The sequence below is a fragment of the Bombus vancouverensis genome, chromosome 1 (genome assembly GCF_051014615.1).
Source record: "Bombus vancouverensis nearcticus chromosome 1, iyBomVanc1_principal, whole genome shotgun sequence".
In the NCBI taxonomy this organism is placed as follows: Eukaryota; Metazoa; Arthropoda; class Insecta; order Hymenoptera; family Apidae; genus Bombus; species Bombus vancouverensis.
This window is the reverse complement of record NC_134911.1, coordinates 13,530,041-13,543,907: the sequence shown is the minus strand read 5'-3', so window position 1 is coordinate 13,543,907 and position 13,867 is coordinate 13,530,041. Positions and strand designations below refer to the sequence as shown.

General features: G+C 40.1%; 1 protein-coding gene across 3 annotated transcripts in view; it reads left to right on the top strand.

The window, feature by feature from the left end:
• The first annotated feature begins 675 nt into the window (after positions 1 to 675).
• Positions 676 to 13,867, top strand: part of Ddr (discoidin domain-containing receptor 2) — a 219,280-nt gene continuing 206,088 nt past the window's right edge. Inside the window, exons 1-2 of one of the 3 annotated variants that reach the window (XM_033327399.2) lie at positions 676 to 871; positions 1,413 to 1,698. The gene's annotated coding sequence lies outside the window, so the exon portion shown is untranslated. Of the gene's footprint in view, positions 1,699 to 13,867 lie in introns of all 3 variants that reach the window. The other 2 variants (XM_033327401.2, XM_076619821.1) reach the window with 2 other exon arrangements.

Below are 13,867 nucleotides of genomic sequence, written 5' to 3'. Positions count from 1 at the left end.
CGAAGATAAAAGGATAGTGTACGCTTGCTATCGGATAATGTAATTTACGTAATTAGTTGAGTCAAGCAGCTTGTAAAGAGAAATCTCGGAATTTAAGATACGTTTGGAGCAAGCACAATTTACTTTCGAAACACGTGTGTATAAATATTATTTTAAAGAGGTTCCATCTTAATTTCATAATTTAATTATCCTACTAATACGTTGGCAGAATACAATAAATTCCAACTTGAGAGATTGAAATATTTTTGCTAGCGATATTTATGTAACAGTATTTATAGTAATATTTGTCCTATTTTTGTTTCCTTATTGAAATCTTAGGACGCTCACGTATTTTTACAATAAATCACAAATCACGACAGAAACATATTAGGGAAACGTCGTGTATCAGAAACAATATGAATGCATCCATCTTGCGAATCCATTCTCTGATAAATGGAGCCGGTGGACAAAAAGACGCCGTGCTGATTTTGATATGTTATTAAAAAAGGTAGGGAGGGAGGAAATATATCAGATAAGACGAAAGAAAGGGTGAATGGGCGAGCATGTGGTCAATTCTTGGGTGTCGGGTAGTTGCGCAGAGGACAACCCTGATTGGTCCGTCGCCGCCGGTCGGCTGACGCGGCTTGTGGCTTTCGGCTCGACGAGCTTGCCTCGACTCGCTCAGTCGCACTCGAACCGCGCATCGGTGAGGGTGCTGTGTCGCCCTCTCTCGGCACCTTCTCCTTTCGGTGTATGCGTGTGTGCGTACTTACGGGAGCGGTTGCCACGCGAGTCGTACCACGTTGTCCTCTACGTTTTTTTTTCTCGTTTCGATTCGCGCTCGACTGGGACAGTCAATTACGAAGAATTATTAAATAACCGAACTTTCAAGGTGAAAACAATACGAAATCCTATACATCAGGCGATACGTATCTTAACGGTTTTTTTGTGTTCCTTGTTTACCTTCGACAGTCGGTAAGAAAGTAAAACAACTCGTAAATGTGCAACAGAATAACATTTGAATTTTATATATTGGCACTATTGTTTCACATCGTTAGTGTTATCGTTTGAAATTTTCATGCCGACCGTTTGTAAATTTTGATCGTACATTGTACTGGTATGTTCTCTGATTTTACGTGTTGCGTGGTTTAGAACGGAAAATTTAAAGTAGTTTAACGAATGTAATTGGCAATTTCATTTTAAATTGGACCGATGGTTGAATGCAGTCATATATGAGGTGTCAACAACTTTAACGACATAAACTGTCAACATACCGTGCGCTCCATCTTGAAATCGGGTAACGATTCGACTTTTGCCAGATGATTATTCGAGCTCGTGCTTTCGATCGCCAGTTGTTTTCTTTTCGGCCACTCGAGTTCGACGATCCTTTAAAAGGATATCGGACGCCATTGAATGTTCGGTACTGTTCCCAGTCGGCGCGAGGACACAGTGAATAGTCGGTGCGCGCGTGTTTGTCGTCGTCGTGCAGTTCGTACTCACGGGAGTACGGGGAGTGCGGGAAATAGATCGTCTTCGGCGTAATCTGGCGTTGACGTGACCTAGCCTAACGTAACTTTTGTTTGGGACATCGGTCGCCTCCATTCCATCATCTATCCTACTGTTTCATCCATTCGGTGGTCTCGTGTGTGTGCCTATCTTTTCTGGAGTTGTGTACGACTACATCGAACTACAGCGGGACTGACCTCATACGTTTTTCTGGTACGTAATGCGTTATATTTATTTATTATGGCAGTTTGTCGCACCGATTTATGAATAGGTGTCATGCTTGCACAACCTAAGTTTCGATACCATTTCGAACGATCGTGGTATTTATCTAACAGTTCTCTCTCAGTATAATAACGATTTTATGGAAATTAATGTGTTGTTTTAATTAGAATTTCACAATGAACTGTTCGTGTTATCACCTTACTTGTTTGTTTAGAACTTCTCGATACAGAAAGTACATACTACATGTTTCACGAAATGAGACGCCATTTTGATAAGCTTATATTACTTCGATATTTTGCGATACATCGCACGGTGAAAAATTTATGAACGCGTTTCAAAGCGAAATTAAAAAGCAAAATATTGGCATGCTCGGGCGTTTTTGTAAATTTGTTCGTATTTTTTTAGGTTGTATCCGCTCTCGAAGATAGTTTTTAATCGAAATACGATATAACCGTCGGATTTATGTCGCGGATACGGTATTTCAGAGAACACGAAAATTGGATTTCAATTTCACTCGCAATATCTTCCTGTTCAAAAATTGTTGATTCGAATTGAATATAGAAGAGACGTTCGTTCTCGTCGCAATATTTTCCAGGCTTCTAATATCTATGTCGACATTGCGCGCATAAATAATTTTCGCCGTTACCAATATTGGAAAACGTTCCTTCGATACCATAAAACACATACCGGGATTATAATTCATTCCCGCTAATATTCAAATTTTCCTCATGCTGATACGTTTGTATTTTGTAATCAGCTATAATTACCGTGCCTTATACAATACGCGATAAAAATTATTTTCCATCAGTCTCATAAATATATAGATAGAAATATTAATTAATTACATATTACATTTCAAAACAATATTATAATTTAGGTTTTAAGAATTGATAATAGATATAAAAAAATTATCCTATAATTTACTTTGTTTTAATATGGTAGTTTTGAGTGGTACATTCAGTTAACTTTCTTAATAACATTTAGGACCAACATTATCTCGTGTAAAATTGCAAAAAACGTATGAAACATCTGTTCGCTAACGGATTCATTAATTTTGCTAGTTTCGATTTTCAAACGCTCCTCAAACGGAATAGTAAATAACGTTAAACATAAGAGGACTGCGACGCGCTCGGCCGTCCACGAATTTTTCATTTTACTTGAAAATTCATAACACGAGTCTCGTTTCGTTAAGCGTGTCGTGCCCTCTTCCGAGCGTGTCCCGTTGCAAAGAGTTGCTTCGCCGCAGAAATAATATTCGCTTTGGCGAGTTCAAAGCTTTGCCAAACCGCGGCTAGCAGCGGAGCCTGTTGGCACATGGTGCTGAAAATAGGCGGACACCAGCGGTGGTATTGCATCTTTCATCACGGGCCCGTTTGGAACTGCTGTTCCAGTATCTAGAACCGTGATTAGAGAAAAGAAAAAAAAAAAAAAAAGGAAAACACGAGAACGGGGTGGTGGGCGCTAATTGGTTAATGCCCGCCATTACGAGGTTTACAACGGAGCTGCTAAAGGGAATTAAAAATAGCTGGCCTCCACTCGAGTGCACTGGCCAAGAGGACACTTTTCGTTCTTTTATTACCTCCTTATTCATCGTTTTCATCGGTGCTGCCGTTAATCGAGAATGCGCAAAACATTTCGAGCAGAGGTCGTTTCGTGGAACTAAATTTCACTCTCGTCTCTTAATTTTCACGTAAACTCGTTTCGTTTTGGTAAAGTTTGAATCCCGCCAATCCTGTTTTACTTCCCTTCATTTCGATTCCCCGTCGTTATACGTTTGCCTTCTGCTTGTTTGTTGAGTTTCTTCTTTCCCTTTCAGCCTAATACTCTCGTACATGGAAATCAATGGAATTTCTCTACTTTTTGTTCCTCCGCCTTTTTCCTCCGTCTTCCAAGCTGTCGCTCTTGTTCGGTTTCGCTTTGTTGCTCGGTCACGCGCATTCTCGGTATTCATTTCCACGAGCACGCAGAATCGTCAGCAGCTTCTCGTCGATCGGACAATCACGCTAAGGTCGCGAAAACACTTCGTAACAACGTTCTTATCGCGTTTCATGACTCGCGACCTCGTGGCACGTAATCCGGTGATTAGGGCTAGTCGAATGTTTCACTCGCTGCTCGAACACGAACCGATCTGGTTCAACATTTTCTGGTTCCTTTAAACAAACAAGAACCGTGTACGGGCTTCTTGTCGATCCGTCTCTTACCACGACATTTCCTCCCCACCAGGGTTTTATTGAAATCGTATTTATTGAAATGCCGTTGACGTTTTGCAATCTGTAAAATCATTCTGTTTGATTTCACGGACGATATCAACGCATTGTTTAATTCCGTTCTACGCGATTTAATCAGCATCATGGTTTATTAATTAAATTACGCGTTTTATCGCAATCTGCACAAGTTTAATTGCTAAATGACGTTGGCAAGGTTTTGGCTATTTTGGTGAATGAAAATTCATGTAATATGATAAGCGGTCACTTTGTCCTGTTTCGGGAGCACTAGTTACGTATGTTTCATCCATTTCATGGATTTGTACATTCCATAAGAGAAATTCTTTTTACGATATGCGTATGCGAATGAAGGAATTGAGGAAATGTAGGAATCGAGATGCTTTCTATGGAACAGTACCTGTAGGAATGTTGTATACGAGTATAGTATAGGAAACGTCGAACTTTTTTCTCTCTAGTCTTTTTATCGATAATCTGCGTACACGTAAGGATACGCGCATAAATGCAGAGCTCCCTGGCATTCGTAATAGCGAAAGTATGAGAAATTGAAAGATTCCAGATAGCGGGGGTTAGAGTTCTCCAGTGACGTGCAAGTCCACGGAGTCACGTGAGGTCGAGTGACTTACACCATCGTCCTTACTACACAGAAATACACTTACGCGCTGCGACATTCATTTTCTGCTATCGTGAGTTGTACCTAGGCGGCAGGCGAGTCGCAAGATTGAAAAATTCCAGATAAAAATGTTACATTGCATTTTCCACACTCTCGAACGCTTTTGAGCAACGAGTATACAGCCCGACCGTGTACATGGATGGGGTCTTACTTTATATCTTTTTTGCTCAGTTTTGCGTAATAAAAGCAGCTACTTCCATGTTTATTTATTATTTAATAAAGTTATAGTCTTTCTAACACTTGGAATAATTTGAAAATATTAATAAAATATAGTAGAAAATTTCCGGAAGATATTTTTGATAGATTCTAGACGAATAGATATAATTTCTATAAAAAGAGAGATATTTCGTGAAAGATATGTTTTAGCTAGTCGACGAACGTAAACGAGTTTTGCAACGTTAAATTTTCACAAAAGCTAATGTCTTTCTTAATTAGCGTCAATTATTTTGATAAAAGATCAGACGATCTTCAATGTAAAAAAGACACTCCTAATTATTATTTCGTTAATCTTTTATATATTTCAAATTACGATAAGCATTACGAAGCATTCTCTAACTCTGCTTTCTAGTTAGTTTGCGGAAGGTATGAGGATCTCGCATAGCATTATATTTGTGCAACCTTTTTATAGGAAGAAACTTTGATATTTCTTTTACAAGACTATTTCTTTTCCGAATTCGAATGTATCCAGCAATTTAAAAGTTATACTTTGAAGATTCGTAACTTTGATATCGCTAAAGATAATTGGATCGAAGGTTATAGCGCGAAATGTAGGAATTCCGAAACGAATTTCGGGCTGATCGTCCAATTACATTTTTTCCCCGATTGAAATTTACTATGCCGTCTTATTCTTTCGATAGAAGACGAGTCAAATGATAAACGATTGTAATTTTTACTGCCGCTAAACAATTAGTCGCAATTACAATTCACTTTGACAGCTAATTGGTATCAATGGTTTATAAAATCCAAATTCGTCGTAGATATATTATTATGTAATTCAATGTGTTTTGTTTCGTTAAGTTACATTTATTTGTGACAAGATCTGCTCTTAATCACCAGATCGGTACGTGTCTTCCTTTAATTCTTTCCCAGACCTTATTAAAACTAAACATCCGTCAAGCGGCGCAATAACGCGTCGAACGATTTCGTGTTCATTGTGTATTTAAGGGTCCATAAAGTAGCAATGTCGCGAAAATTTGTCTCGGCGTGCGAGAGGGCGTCAGATGGCTGGTAGCGAAATTTGCATAAAGGGATTGCGACGAGGGACGTTCTCGTTTTCGTTTTTGGGGTTTTCGCCACGCGGTATCCTCGCCCGTTTCGTTCCACGAACGCCACGAAAATGCAAACGAACACAGAACGTACCATTTTCTCACGTAATTGGTTTCAAGCGAAATGAGACGATTTTCATTGCATCGTCCCCTATCTTGTATCTTGTCGCGATCGTATCGCGAAAATGGCAGTCGTTTCACATTCCCCCACTTTCTTTGCTCTACACGTACAAATTTTCGATATTATACAACGGCGGCTGTTAAAATACGCGAGTCATCGATTCGACGTAATTGAACTACCATTCACGAGCTGACAATAATATTTAGCCACCCAGACAGGCTCGACTGCCGAGACCACTTTGTCGTTCCCGAACTAAACTCCGGCAGTGTCGTTCCTCACATGGTAATAGCGCAAGTTCACGACGAGATTCGATAGCGTTTAGTTACCTGGTGTACAGGGTGGAAAGACTGCTCGCGGTCGCTGCCATTAACACATACACGAGGGCCCCTCGTGTGGAGGAAGACGGCGGTGCATTTATGGACGGTCGCACAGGATGCAGTGACAAGCAGCGTACGTTTCAGTCGGCGGCAGCACTTAAAATTTCCATTTACTCGTTGCACGCAGCCGTTCGTATTGACGTACGCTTAGGTACGTTTTCGAGAGGGTTTCGCGGACGAACGACGAAGAACGCAGCAGCCCCCTCGGTCGTCGAAGTCACTGCACCCGTCCTCCGCCGTTGGAACAAGCTTGGAAAAAGACGATGTTTAACGCGAAAATGTTTTGAAGCATAATGGCAACACTTGACCGAAATACCGGGCGGGGAGTGGAAAGAAGCGTTCTCAAAGGCGGCGATACCAGCAGCAGACTTCTTGCATTTGCGCGTGAAACACATACGACAGAGAACGGACCAGAAAGTATAAAGCAGCGGATAAAAGCGTAATTTCGAAGACGCATCAGGAATTCTCTGTGCGAGGTAGACGTCTTTGTGGATGGATATGTGTTCGGTCGTTATGCAGAAATGTCTCCAAGGAGTCTCCGTAGGGATCACTTGGCGTCACTGTGAAAGGAAACACGATCGAATAAAAGTTCATCGTTTAGGAAGAGGTATTTCTTCGTTTTTCCTTCGTAAACTTTTTAGAGACGCTTCGTAGAAAATTGGAAGATACTTGGTAATCATGCGCTTGGTTCTCGCGCGTGTATCAAAGAATCGAGGCGAATGCGATAGTCGCTTCAGGATCGATAGAAATTGGGAACGCTTGAAGCCTGTGCGTTAACTCCATGATGCTCAGCTCGTTGTCCGGGATCGATTCTCGTTACAAGGGGAATTGCTGATAGCAGGGAAAAGAGTTCGGATACTTTGTACGATAATACATTAGGTCTCTTTTGTATTCTACGACGCAAATAGAACGATTCCCTTTTACCGATGACATCCCACTTTCCATCGGAGATAGACATTCTCCTTGATTTATAAATCATCGAACACATCGAATCGTCTTTGAAAGGCGGTAAAGCATTTAGAATTCAACGTTCGTGTCTGGCTCGTGCCTAAAAAAAGAACTTGAAGAACTTGAACGCAAAACTACATATGTTTCCTCCCGTTGCACGCGTTTCGCGCCAATACCTATCCAATATTCTGGCAGACGTTATTGAAAATTTGCGTAGAAAACAACACAGGATAGGGCGACGATGTAGCAACAGCTCCTGTATTTAATTTTCGAATAAGGACACTCATCTCTTCGTATCCTTCAAGTATTTCGGTAACAGCGTCGTTGACCATTCGGAGTTCAACTTGGAATCTGCAAAATTGTAAACATCTAGAAACAACGCCAATACCTACGTTGCTTCCTTCGTTTGGAAGCTCGATTTGGAAACAGAGGCCTGTGAAAATAGAAGAGAGAAGAAACTAATGTTGAAATTAAGAGCATCTTTAGGAGATCTTTTGCTAGCTTGTGAACGAGCTCAGTGGGACATTGGTCCGTGGAATTTCAACATATCCGACATACCTGGACAATTTAGTTTTTACACGGAACGAGATGGAAGGTGGCACGGTTGAAATCGACGTGAAGCTCTGCATTACTGCGCCATCGGTGCGATCTGCGTATCAGGAACGCAATTACACCACGTGCAGAATGCAATTATTGGAATTCAATTAATGAGAGCTGTCGGATTCCGTGCCAGATTCACCAAGCAGGAACAAGAAACTAATGATAATTAGGTGTATGTGGGTGAAAAAAATTGAGCCAGATAGTCGAGATTCCGACGTTCCTGTTAAGGATGTTCCTTGGAGATCGAAAGGATAACTTTTCCGTGAAAGTTCGATACGCCTGTGTTAACGCTTCGGCACGTCGCACCTGTTTCAGAAATTGATGCTTCTACGAGACTCCCGTGGGACAAGACGTGTGGAGTTCTCTTAAATAAGGGATCGAGCTCAGACACGGCAACTTGGAAATTGCGGCCGTGACGTGGTTGCGGTGATCCCTCACGTGCGATCACGATCACCCCTTGGATAAACAGCTATCCCCTTTGTCTTTCGTTCGTCTTTGCGTTTTCCCTGTTCCGGTTGCTTACCAAAGTCGCAAAGACAGCCTCCTTCCAGGATTTTGATATCTAATACCTGTTGAAATTGAGCCACGTAATTGCTCGCCTTCGGCTTCATTTCACCTCTAGAATGAATAATTTAAACGTCGAGTGAGATAATTAAATTTGGTGGAATGTATTTATATAAATTTATTGAACGTCAAGGTACCTTTATAAAAAGATTATTTCATTAATAGAAGAATTTCATTTCCTTCGCTTCGTGTATTTAGTATACTTCATTTATTAAAATGTCTTAACAAACCAATTATTCTTGTAACTGGGACATTTACAAGGGCAGTCAAAATATGGTACAAAGGATTTCGCGCGACGTAAATGGTTTTACAGCTACCAAGTCGGTGGCTGTTCAAAGTGCGATGCTCGACAAAGGCTGTGAACACGGACAGAATGTAATTACCGCGCGAAGTGTACCCGTTTCCCCTTTTTCATTTTAGTTACAACGATACAATGCGTAGTGCAAAAATTACCTACGCGGCCTGAGCCACGTTTCGGAGCTTTATCGCGTTTTAACGTCACCGCGTTGGGCCAATATTAAGCGCGATATAAACGGCGAGTCGTGCTCAATTTGCTAGACGAGGTGAAAATGAGACTAAAAAACGTGCCGTGGGCTGTACTGAGAGTTTTCGGCCGTCGCAGAGTTACCCCTCGCTGTGTTTTATTTTTTCACGACGGACATGCCGTATCAGCATGGAAAGTGGAGCAGGTTACAGCGTTTGTGGTTCATATGTAGGCTAGATATTTTCGTGTCTTTGCAACTATGCCGCGTTGTATTTTCTTCGTTCAACTACCCCATCCATCCCTTTTCTCCATTATCTATCTCTTACTCTCTCTCACTTTTTCCCCTTTAATCTTGTCTTTTTTCCCGACCCAACCCGGGGACAGGCGAATATTTTACGCGACTGATATTGCGGGACAGGCACCGGTACCACCGCTACAAATGATAACGTGAAAACGTTTTGCCGAGATTCCTCTTCTCTTTCACGGTTGACTGCGGGTGAAAAATATAGAGAGCTCGCTCGAACCACATTATCTCGGAGTGCGCGTTGATATTGATACTATGTTGCGTGAAAACCAGTAGGAAATTTCAGCACTGCTGGAAAAATGAATTTGTGACATAGTACCGTTAAGTACATGTAGCTCAATGTATTTTCGATCGGTCGAAACTCGACCGCGATTTGACGCGATCTTTCAAACACAATGTACTATCCAACAACTGCATATTGGTTGGATAGTATACGTGTCATTTTATTCGTGTACACGTGTTGTTAATGATAATATCAGGACGTTAAATGATATAACACTTCATCGGATAAATGGAGGTGATAAAGTCGGGGTTACATTGCGGGTGACTGACATTTTAATTCAATTAGGATTCGTACGCGAGCTTCCGTAGATTTCATTTATTAAGTATTTTACGAGGAACTAGGACAGCGCGAGCTCTTCTCTAATTTATTGTGTTCGGAGAAACGAAAATTTTTCTTTTTCCTTAGAACAGTTTAGTCGGTCATTCGGAGAGGTTTCACGTTTTAATTCTAGAAGACAGTAAGACATCCTAAAAAGCAGTATTTCTACTTGAAATAATTACTGTTGTATTATGTTACGGTAGTTTATATGACTCAGTGGCGTTTATCCTGGATGCACATTTAGATAACTGACCGGAGGAAATTAATAGATAATGTCGTTAGGTTGCAATGTCTGGAAATAAATTTTCTTAAAATGGGCATTCTTAAAAAGAAGCAAGCAAATTAATAGCTAATCTGTATCGTAGAACTTCCGCTATTTAATATCAATTCAAGTGCAATGTGTCATCTAGGTCAAGCGATTCGTATTCATAGTCATGTGCAGCTGACGGATAATCATGAAATTCGCACCATTATAGTCCGAATCTCGGGCATTTGAAAGTCATTTGAAGGTCATCGAAGGTTACAGAGGTTATGTTATTGTCACTAAAGGTCAATAAAGGTCCTTGAGGTCGTGTTACTGGTCATTCATAGTCAAAGTTCATAAAGCCCATGTCATTATCGTTCAAGCTAATTGAAAATTTCCAAAAATCGAGGTTATGTCATTGACATGCAAAATGATTCAGAATATATGTATATATATTCAGCAGAATATTTAAATAATTTGTGCGCAGAAATATTGCAATTTATTTTTAAATAATTTTGATTTTCCAAGATGACGGATTTAGGGAACGTTCAGTATCCCTCAGCATGTTTCGATACCTTATATCGTCATGTAAATCATGGCTACGGTCACAGTGTTTGAAGTTCGTTCACGCTTCTTCACCGCGCTCGACCGAAAAGCGGAAATAGAGAGCTTACCGAAGGTAAATTTTCGTGTGTCCCGTTTTCGAGAAAATCACGAGATACCGTCGAGGATTTTAACGGAGCACGGCCACGTACTCGTCGTTAAATTAAGCTGAACGGTTCGGTTCTACAAACAAATCAAACTGTCCTGAAAGAGGTTCGATTGTCGCTTTGTGGCGCCCGGTTTTCAGAGTTTCTCAATAATGGAGAAATCGGTGATTGGATTGTCCTATGTATCATTATGCTTTCGTCATCTATGCTTTTGAGCCAGATATCGGATGATATTATGCTAATTGACTACGTGCTCGAATGTATAATATCTTAACGATGATTGGAAATTATTTTTGATAAATACATCGCCACTGTGGAGAAAAAATTTATGGAAGAAGAAACGTGCAGTTTAACTATTTTTAATCTCGTTTAATCCTATGTTTTTCCATATCGCTCGATATTATTAAAGAACAGGAAGATGATTTATGTTTCTTCATTTTTCGTGATATTTTATAGCGACTGTTTTTTTTACAATCAGCTTGAATTGACGTTTTACTCGAAGCAGAAAATAGGAAGTTATCGGAACGGAACCGTGTATTTCTTTGATCATGGATTTACACATCGCAATAAGCAATTTTTCTTGATAAAGCTGCCTCGAAAAAATTTGTATTGGCGCTTTCCTCACGAGAGTTATGGTTAAGCAAGTGGGACAGTGGTCCTGTGCCGTGGGTCAACGAAGTAAATTTACGCCGATGAGAAAATTCCACGTGTATTGGATCGCCCCGATGAAATGAAATTAAATTTTCGTAAAGCTGTTCCGGGATAAAATCGAATTCACGGTTGTCTTGGCCAGGCCTGCCTGTTCAAATTACAGCGAATCAATTTGATATAGTATATAACGTCAAAAATTCTAGCCGATTCGGTTAACTCCGGCTATCGAATCGAAGTAATACGGAAAATTGTCAACTTCAATCGTCAACCTGTATCGTGTAGCTTGATCGATATCAATTTATAGATGGATGCATCGTATTTTCAAAAGTATACTAAATCCAAGAAGATTAATAGAAGGCGATTTCAGAATTTCGATATGTCGATATACTAGTTTACTAGATAGACCATTGTATTTAGTTTCATCATTTTGTATACCGTTTCATATTTCTTTCAAATATTTCAGTATCGTCTCATAACGTCCTTTAACATCATAAAAAAGAAAGAATAGGGTGAGCTTCGTATAAGAAAATAAAGTTAAACCTGTATCCATGGCCCTCCATCCGCCTACCTTTCTCTTTGATATTCTAATGTTTCTCCAACCTTTTAGAACCGCTACTTTATTCAATTTTTTCAACCCTGTGCTCTCACATAATGTATCCATCTGGAAATTAAGATGTATTACCTCTTATACACACAAAAAAGAAAAAAAAAAAGGAAAAGAAAGTAAGAGACACGATTGCCGCGCTTTTCTATGGATAAATTTGATATTTCAAAGTTTACTGTTTATCATCCAAACATATTTTTTTCTAAATTCTTTGTTACATTATGTTTACAGTTTATCAGCATATATTTCCTTGATTAGTAACAAAGTTATAATCGAACGTCACTCGTTTTATGATTATACATCATCGTTTAATTTTCATACGCTCTCATTTTAACGACATCGTCAAATTGAATTTTTATGGCTATTAAACGAGATATCGGCTGATAGTTAGAACGGATTCGATTGTTTGAATATTGAGGCTTCAATTCTGAAAACGAGTGAACTGTACCTTGTTAACAAAGATTTCCACGAACGCGAAAGTTAGCATATTACAAGGCTTCGCTTGCGAAGTATACGTAACTGTATTCGTTTGTCAATTTCCTATAATAAATCCCGAGTGTTCAGTGTTCAACGGCAGCGTATCCGATGACATAACGCTGTAAATCACAGACACCAGTTGCGTAGTGGTGGGAAAATAGTTGTTGAATTAATATCTTCGCCTTTCATGCACGATCTGTTTTATCAGGAAGGAATAGAAAGATGGATAGGTGGATGGGTCTAGGGAACAAAATTCTTTCGGTATCAATCTCTGTTCGATAAAATCTCGGATTGATCGATCGCGCTTTCTGACATGCCGCGGAGATCTTTTTTATTCCTGCCGTTCTGTAATATCTTGTTTTATGGTTCGCGTAGTAATAGAAACGTCTGTGATTAAATTTATTTCACTCGAATGATCCGCAATTTATTACAGCTGCTCCTAAATTTTCCTGCATCGCGTTACCTGTCGATATTCTTTCCCCCTGCCGTCCTTCACGCACGTATCTATACACTCGTGAAATTCACGAGTTCGTTTAGATGTGTTTCATTTTCCGCCGATAAAGAGAGAAAAAAAGAAGATGGAATTCGACAATCGTTTCTGTAGTCTATTTAACATTTAATTTCATATATATCTCGAACCGTAGATTGCTGGCATTCTTCTTTCCAGTGACCTTTTCAGACCTTGTCACTTACCGAGAACACGATGATTTTTATTATTGTATGTTGGAAACGTTAATACCTTGGTCTTGGGAAGCGGCGGAGCCTCGTAATCCGTTTACTCGTTTCTTTCCGTACTTTTTCTTTTGTCGCTGATGAACGCAGCTTATTTCTGCATCGATAGCTTCGTAATCCTCTAATTTTGCTTTCTGAGAAATCTACGCACGTTGGATTAATTAAAGGACAAAAAAAAAAAGAAGTAAAAAGGGAAGAAACCGAACGGGCTGGAAGAGGGTTAGAAAAGGGAAAAGACGGGAAGGGTGAAGGACTCCCAGCAACGCTGTCAATAAAGCCTTAATTGTCACGCAGAGCGCGGTCGATCGCAGAAGTGGCCTTGTTAAACATCGATTGGCATATCGGAAAGTTCTGCCAATGACGGTATATCTAGAAAAATCGTGATTTAAACTACCAACCCCTTCTTACAGCGTTCGTAGCCTCGACCTCTTCCTCCATGCTGCACTCCTCTCCTCTACGTTTCCTTCTCCGATCTTTATTATTCCTCGTGACTCGGTGGCTCGTTTTGCACATTTTGTTCTTTTCTTTTCCTCCTGGGAGCACTCGCACATGCACTCGCATTCGTTTCCGACCCGTGATTTTC